The sequence below is a fragment of the Balaenoptera borealis genome (genome assembly GCF_965194805.1).
Source record: "Balaenoptera borealis genome assembly, chromosome: 13".
NCBI classification, from domain to species: domain Eukaryota; kingdom Metazoa; phylum Chordata; class Mammalia; order Artiodactyla; family Balaenopteridae; genus Balaenoptera; species Balaenoptera borealis.
This window is the reverse complement of record NC_138870.1, coordinates 87,490,535-87,497,815: the sequence shown is the minus strand read 5'-3', so window position 1 is coordinate 87,497,815 and position 7,281 is coordinate 87,490,535. Positions and strand designations below refer to the sequence as shown.

Below are 7,281 nucleotides of genomic sequence, written 5' to 3'. Positions count from 1 at the left end.
TAGAATTAATTGCTAAAGAGGTAAGTTAATGTATGGCAAATGTTTATCCAGTGAAATTTCCCTCAGTAAAATCACTCCAATTTCCAATTATGTTCTCTTAAAAGAAACTGACAAACCGATTTCATCTGGTATCGAGCGAGCTGATATCCTCAGTCACATGGCATCTTTCTACCTCAGTGTTCTTAAGTGACCATTTCTTAAAGTTACAAGGAATGCTTCCATGTTTTGGCTTTTAAAATATTAGCTTATTTTGGATTTACTTTGACTGACTCTGTAAGCTTGAAATCAAATTGATCATTTTAGAATGACTCACGGTAATTGGTTAGCAATTGGATTACCGCTGATCATTTCCGTTCTGTCAAAAATATTGCCAAATTAAGTAAACTCTGTCCATTATTTTGGCTGCTTTATTGACTGATTCCCATATGTGCCACCTGATGTCCTTCACTCACATTTTGTCGCATGCAGCTCCTTCAAGATCCAACTCAAAGACCACCACTTTCCCTCTAGTCTCCGAATTGCTCTAGCTGGACTCCTGCTGTCTTAAAGAACTTGATCTGGGCAGGTGTTAGGCACTGAGCTGTAGACATACTGCCTGATCCAATAGTTGTTTTTATATGTGCCCTACGTCTCATCTAAATTACTACTGATTGAGGGCAATGTTTATTTATTTATTTAAAATCTTATGTGGCCAGTTTACTAGTTTTTATTTATTTATTTATTTATTTTTGGCTGTGTTGGGTCTTCATTTCTGTGCGAGGGCTTTCTCCAGTTGCGGCAAGTGGGGGCCACTCTTCATCGCGGTGCGCGGGCCTCTCATTATCGCGGCCTCTCTTGTTGCGGAGCACAGGCTCCAGACGCGCAGGCTCAGTAATTGTGGCTCACAGGCCCAGCTGCTCAGCGGCATGTGGGATCTTCCCAGACCAGGGCTCAAACCCATGTCCCCTGTATTGGCAGGCAGATTCTCAACCACTGCGCCACCAGGGAAGCCCAGGGCAATGTTTATTTCTATAAATTTCTCTACAGTGGCTTCTATGCATCAAGGCTCAATAAATATTTATGGAACAAATTAGGAATTTGGGGCTCAGTATTTGGCTCTTACAATTACTAATTTTTGCAGTAGATTCCAACTTTATGAGAAATAATAATCTCTATCAATTTTAAAGTGCTTAGAGTGCTCCCAGCATTTAACTAGGCTCTTAATTCATGTTATCTCATTAACCTTTTATATAACTCTCTACATTAGGGACTGTTTTTGCTCTTTTCTTCACATGAAAAATGTGAAGCTCAGAAAGGTTAATTAACTTGCCTATGATTGCTCAGCTACTATTTGACAGAGTGGAATTCAATGGCACATCTTTCTGACTCCATAGCTTGTGTTCTTCTGTGAAGCAGTTATGTCCCTCGAGAATTATTATCATTGGACAGGTAAGAACACTGGAGTTAAGACAGTTTAATAATCTTGCCTAAGGCTATATAACAAATAACCACTGCTGAAATTTCTCTAGTAGGTGGGTGTTCCAATGTCTGTTTCTGATTAATTTTTCTTATCTCAAGGTAATAGTATTAGACGCTTTTTATATTGTTGGAGTAGGGTTCAAGTTTTGAAAAACACACTTTTTATCAGTCCTCTGGGATTACTTAAACAATTCTATTCATTTCAGACATTTATTGATTACATTTTTCCCTGACATTTGGTGGAAATAGGATAATACAATAATACCACTTTCCTTGTTTTTTTTTCTTTGCTTCTGTTTACTGCTTAACATTAAATATGTTCTTTTAAGAGATGAAATAATATATTAACTTCTGAAATCACCTCAAATAAAGACCTACAGAGATGTCCATGTGTTTTGGAATGATCGTTGCTTATTTAGCAGGAATATTAGTTTAAAGATGGTATATCCTGACTCACTGGATAAATCTCTAGAAGTAAATGGAGAGTTTGTTAATGACATGAAAGGGGATGGGGAGGGAAGTCAGAAAAGAAAGTGAAGAGTAACTTATGTCCAAGTCAACAATAAGTTACATTTATAGCCTTGGAGTCAAGATAACAAAGAAGGACATTTTGTGTGTACTTATTTGTGGTATAGTTTTACATGTCTGTAGCACCGTTGTTGATCAGTTCTGGCTTGACACTAACTTAGGGATTTTTCACCTCTATTTTCTTCTTTCATAGAATGCCAGGCATTGCTTAGGTGAAGAGATATACAGTTGACCCTTGAACAACAGGCATTTAAATTGCACAGGTCCACTTATACATGATTTTTTTTTTCACTCAGAAATACTACAGCACTACACGATCCCTGGTGTGTTGAATCTGCTGATGCAGAATGGCAGACGAGGAGGAACCAAATATATGGAGGGCTGACTATAAATTATGCCTGGATTTTGGGCTATTTGGAGGGTTGGTGCCCCTAACACCCCTCCCTCCCACCCCTACTGTTCAAGGGTCATCTGTACTAGAATTGACAGACAGTTATCAGAACAAGTCTTCAGGGGCTGAGAATAAACATATGGGAAGACTCCTGTATAGTTTATGGAATGAATACCATTCCCACACTTGTCTAAGTGTCTATACATGAGCCAAGCTACCCACGGGCCAAGCCACACTAAGCTGATGACCTCAGAGGGGGTGCCATGCTTCTGGTGTGGGTGCTTGGAGCAGATAGTCCTCATCTTCTCAGAGGGCATCAGCTCTTTCCTGGAAGAGCCCTTCTTAGGTTGACATCAGACCAAACCTCCCACAGGCCAGGGATTGGGACCCTTGCCTGCTATGAAACTACGACTTTCAAGATCAAAAAATTTAGGTGGCTGAATGTTTCATTTGATAACATCAGAGATGTGATCTACTGGAAATGAGAGATATGAAGGCAATCTGAGCTTAGATTCTTTCCTCCTCTTGTCTGTTCTATAGCCCCAGTTCTTACCTTGGCTGCATGTTGGAATCAACTCCGGGAGCTTTAGTGAATACTGATAATTGGGCTGTACCCCCAGAGATTCTGATTTACAGGTATACCTCCTTCTATTGTGCTTCACTTTATGGTGCTTCACAGATACTGAGTTTTTTATAAATTGAAGGTTAGTGGCAACACTGCATTGAGCAAGTCTATCGGTGCCATTTTTCCAACAGCATTTGCTCACTTCATGTCTCTATGTCCCATTTTGGTAATTCTAGCAATATTTCAAGCTTTTTCGATATTATTACATTTGTTATGGTGACCTGTGATCAGTGATCATCGATGTTACCATTGTAATTGTTTGGGGGTGCCATGAACTTCACCCATATAAGACAGTGAACTTAATCAGTGAATGCTGTGTATGTGCTGATTGCTCCACTGACTGGCCATCTCCCCTCTCTATCCCTCTCCTTGGGCTCCCCTCTTCCCTGAGACACAACAATATTGAAATCAGGCCAGTTGATAACCCTACAATGGCCTCTAAGTGTTCAAGTGAAAGGAAGAGTCACCCATCTCTCACCTTAAAGCAAAAGCTAGAAATTATTAAGCTTAGTGAGGAAGGCATGTTGAAAGCTGACGTAAGCCAAAAGCTAGGCCTCTTGCACCAGTTAGCCAAGTTGTGAACGCAAAGAAAAGTTCTTGAAGGACGTTAAAAGTGTTCACACGCATGACAAGAAAGTGAAACAACTTCACTGCTGAGATGGAGAAAGTTTGAGTGGTCTGGATAGAAGATCAAACCAGCCACAACAGTCCCTTAACTCAAAGACTAATCCAGGGTAAGATCCTAATTCTTTTCAATTCTATGAAGCCTAAGAGAGGGGAGGAAGCTGTAGAAGAAAAGTTTGAAACTAGCAGAGGTTGGTTCATGAGGTTGAAGGAAAGAAGCCATCTCCATAACATCAAAGTGCAAGGTGAAGCAGCAAGTGCTGGTGTAGAAGCTTCAGCAAGTTATCCGGAAGATCCAGCCAAGATAATTAATGAAGGTGGTTACGATAAATAACAGATTTTCAGTGTAGACAAAACAGCCTTCTGTTGGAAGGAGGTGCCAGCTAAGACTTCCATCAGTAGAGAGTAGAAATCATGCCTGGTTTCAAAGCTTCAAAGAACAGGCTGACGCTTTAAGTTGAAACCAGTGTTCATTTACCATTCTGAAAAATCTTAGGACCCTTAAGAATTACATTAAATCTACTCTTCCTGTGTTCTATTAATGGAACAACAAAGCCTGAATGGTAGCACATCTATTTACAACACGGTTTACTGAATATTTTAAGACCATGGTTGAGATCTACTGCTTAGAAAAAAAGATTTCCTTCAAAATATTACTGCTCGTTGACAATACACCTGTCACCCAAGAGCTCTGATGGAGGTGTACAATGAGATTAATGTTGTTTTCATGCCTGCTAATAAAACATCCATTCTGTGTCCCATGGATCAATGAGTAATTTCAAATTTCAGGTCTTATTATTTACAAAATACATTTTGCAAGGCTATAGGTGCCATAGATGGTGATTTCTCTGATGGATCTGGGTAGAGTAAATTAAAAGTCTTCTGGAAAGGAAAGAAATTCACCATTCTAAATGCCATTAAGAATATCTGTGATTCACGGTAAAAGGTCAAAATATCAACATTAACAGGAGTTTGGAAGAAGTTGATTCCAACCCTCATGGATGACTTTAAGGGGTTCAAGACTTCAGTGTAGGAAGGAACTGCAGATGTGGTAGAAATAGCAAGAGAACCAGAATTAGAAGTGGAACCTAAAGATATGACTGAATAGCTACAATCTCATGATAAAACTTTAACAGATGAGGAGTTGCTTCTTATGGATGAGCAAAGAAAGTGGTTTCTTGGGATGGAATCTACTCCTGGTGCAGATGCTGTGAAGATGGTTGAAATGACAACAAAGGATTTAGAATATTGCATAAACTTAGTTGATAAAGCAGTGGCAGGGCTTGAGAAGACTCCAATTTTGAAAGAAGTTCTACTGTGAATAAAAAGCTATCAAACAACACTGCCTACTACAGAGAAATTGTTCATGAAAGAAGAATCAACTGATGGGGCAAAACTTCATTGTTGTCTTATGTTAAGAAATTGTCACGGCCACCCCAGCCTTCAGCACCCACCACCCTGATCAGTCAGCAGCCATCAATATAGAAGTGAGACTCTCCACCAGCAAAAAGATTCTGACTCGCCGAACACTCAGATGTTAGTTAGCATTTTTTAGCAATAAAGAATTTTAAAATTAAGGTACATACATTTTTTCAACATACTGCTATTGCACACTTAATAGACCACAGTGTAGTGTAAACCTGACTTTTATATGCATTGGGAAAGCCCAAAATTCATGTGCAATAAAGCAGATATTGCTTTATTGCAGTGATCTGGAAATGAACCCACAATATCTCTAATTGGAATAAATGTAGCCTATGGAATGGGATTTTTAAAAGCTTCCCAGGTAATTCTATTGTACAACCAACGTTGAAAGCCACTGCTCTAAAGTACCCCTTTCTTGCTGATATAATGGCTTTATTTTACTTCTTTTTCTGGCAGTGCCATAGGTAACATCCATGTTTCTAACAAAACCTCTATAGCTGTGAAAAAGGGACAAGCCTAAGTACTTTCATAGAATTTAATCTAGTGACTGAGAATAATTACCAATATATTGTTAAGCTTATTGTGGCTAGAGTTTTGCTAACAAAAAGAAACATTTCCTACTTATCAGAAGGGCATGATAAGTCATTAAATGTGTAATTATAATATTAAAATGCCTTGCAGGCAGATTTTAAAATTGCAGATGGTAGGACACTGAATAAAACAGGGCATTTTTCTTGAATATCTAATTGGAATTATTTTAATGATTACAAAAGATATTGTGAACATTTTTGCAGAGATTGGGGCATGTACAGCATGGGGACATTTGCCAACTACTTGTCTTTTTTTAAATTTTATTTCCTCGTCTTTACTTAACTTCAAATACATAATGTAGTAAGATTTTTCATAACATTCAGATACTTAATGATTTCCCATAGAAATCCAGAGAGTTTAATTATGATTATATGCCAGTAAATGATAAGTAGTAAAGTAAGAATGTTATAATAATGCCAGAGATCATGATTTCCATAATAGATGAGTACCACTAAAATTGGATTTAAGTAGAATTTATATTAATAAACTTTCTTTCAATGTATTAGAAAAATTTAATATTAAATGTAACTTTATGGTGAATCATTTTGTAAAGTGAATTTTCACAAATATATTTTTGGTATATATTTGGATTTCCATATGTTGGTTTTTTTCCAAAGTAGCTACTAAAATACTGTTTTTCATTTCTTAAAAAAGATGTTTAATCACCTAACCCAAATTGATTGCCATGTATTTCTACTCCAAATGTTAGGGTGGCAATAGCTTGTGAGTACACATCTGATGCTTGCTTTATTGCAGATGGTTAGTGGGATAAAGTGACTTCACAGAAATTAGAATTTTAGTGTTTAGTGACTTTTTAAGACTTTTTTTTAGCAGAAAAAAGAAGAAATTTGGAAACTGTCATAAACAACATTTTAAAGACAAAGTATGGCAATATATTAAAAATAATATTTCATAGGCTATTTGATTAATTTTTCTGTGCAAACTACTACTGTAAAAAAAGATATTGCCATGGTTATATCAGTGTAGAAAACACAACCTAGCTATTTTCTGAAGTTTCTGCTTTAAAAATTAAGACTGATAGGAAGTCTGGAGAAATACTTCATACCACAACTGAGAGAAAATAAATTTAGGTTAAGCACAAACGCAATCTACAGTGTCCTTACATTTTCCCATCTCAGAACAGGTGGGTCTCAGAGCTGAGTTCCAGGGCTGAATTTGGAAAGCTCCTGAGAAGGTTAACAGTTAGTTCCTTTGTTGGCTTATTGGAGTCAAGAGGTTGGAGAATCTGTGTGATTCAAGTTCTAAGACGTGGAATAGTAGTTCAGCTCCATGAGCCAAGTGAAGGAGAAGGATGAGAAAAAAACACATCCACCAAGAGAATGTGTTTTCCTCACTTATAGCTTTCATCTTTAATTGTCCTTGGAAGAGCTTTCCAGATTACTTAAGATTCAGCAGGTGTTTAGTTAAATAAATATATAAGTATAAATCTGTAGGACTTAATCATGAAGACCATTCTTGAAAAGGACTTATGACATAGGCTAACTAGCCTTGAAAGAAATAGTTTAACACATGTTTCAGGCTTGTTTTTGATCCTGCGTGAACACTCCTGTTAGTTTCAAGCCCTGAAGGCAGAAGCCATGCTGTCTGCACCTGCCTGTCCGAACGATGCCATGCAGAG

The 7,281-nt window shown here is 37.6% G+C and overlaps 1 long non-coding RNA gene across 1 annotated transcript in view; it reads right to left on the bottom strand.

Annotated features, from left to right (window-relative positions):
• The window catches only part of LOC309608954, a 1,139,914-nt gene that overhangs the window by 172,733 nt on the left and 959,900 nt on the right, over nt 1-7,281 (bottom strand). The gene's annotated exons all lie outside the window — the stretch shown is intronic.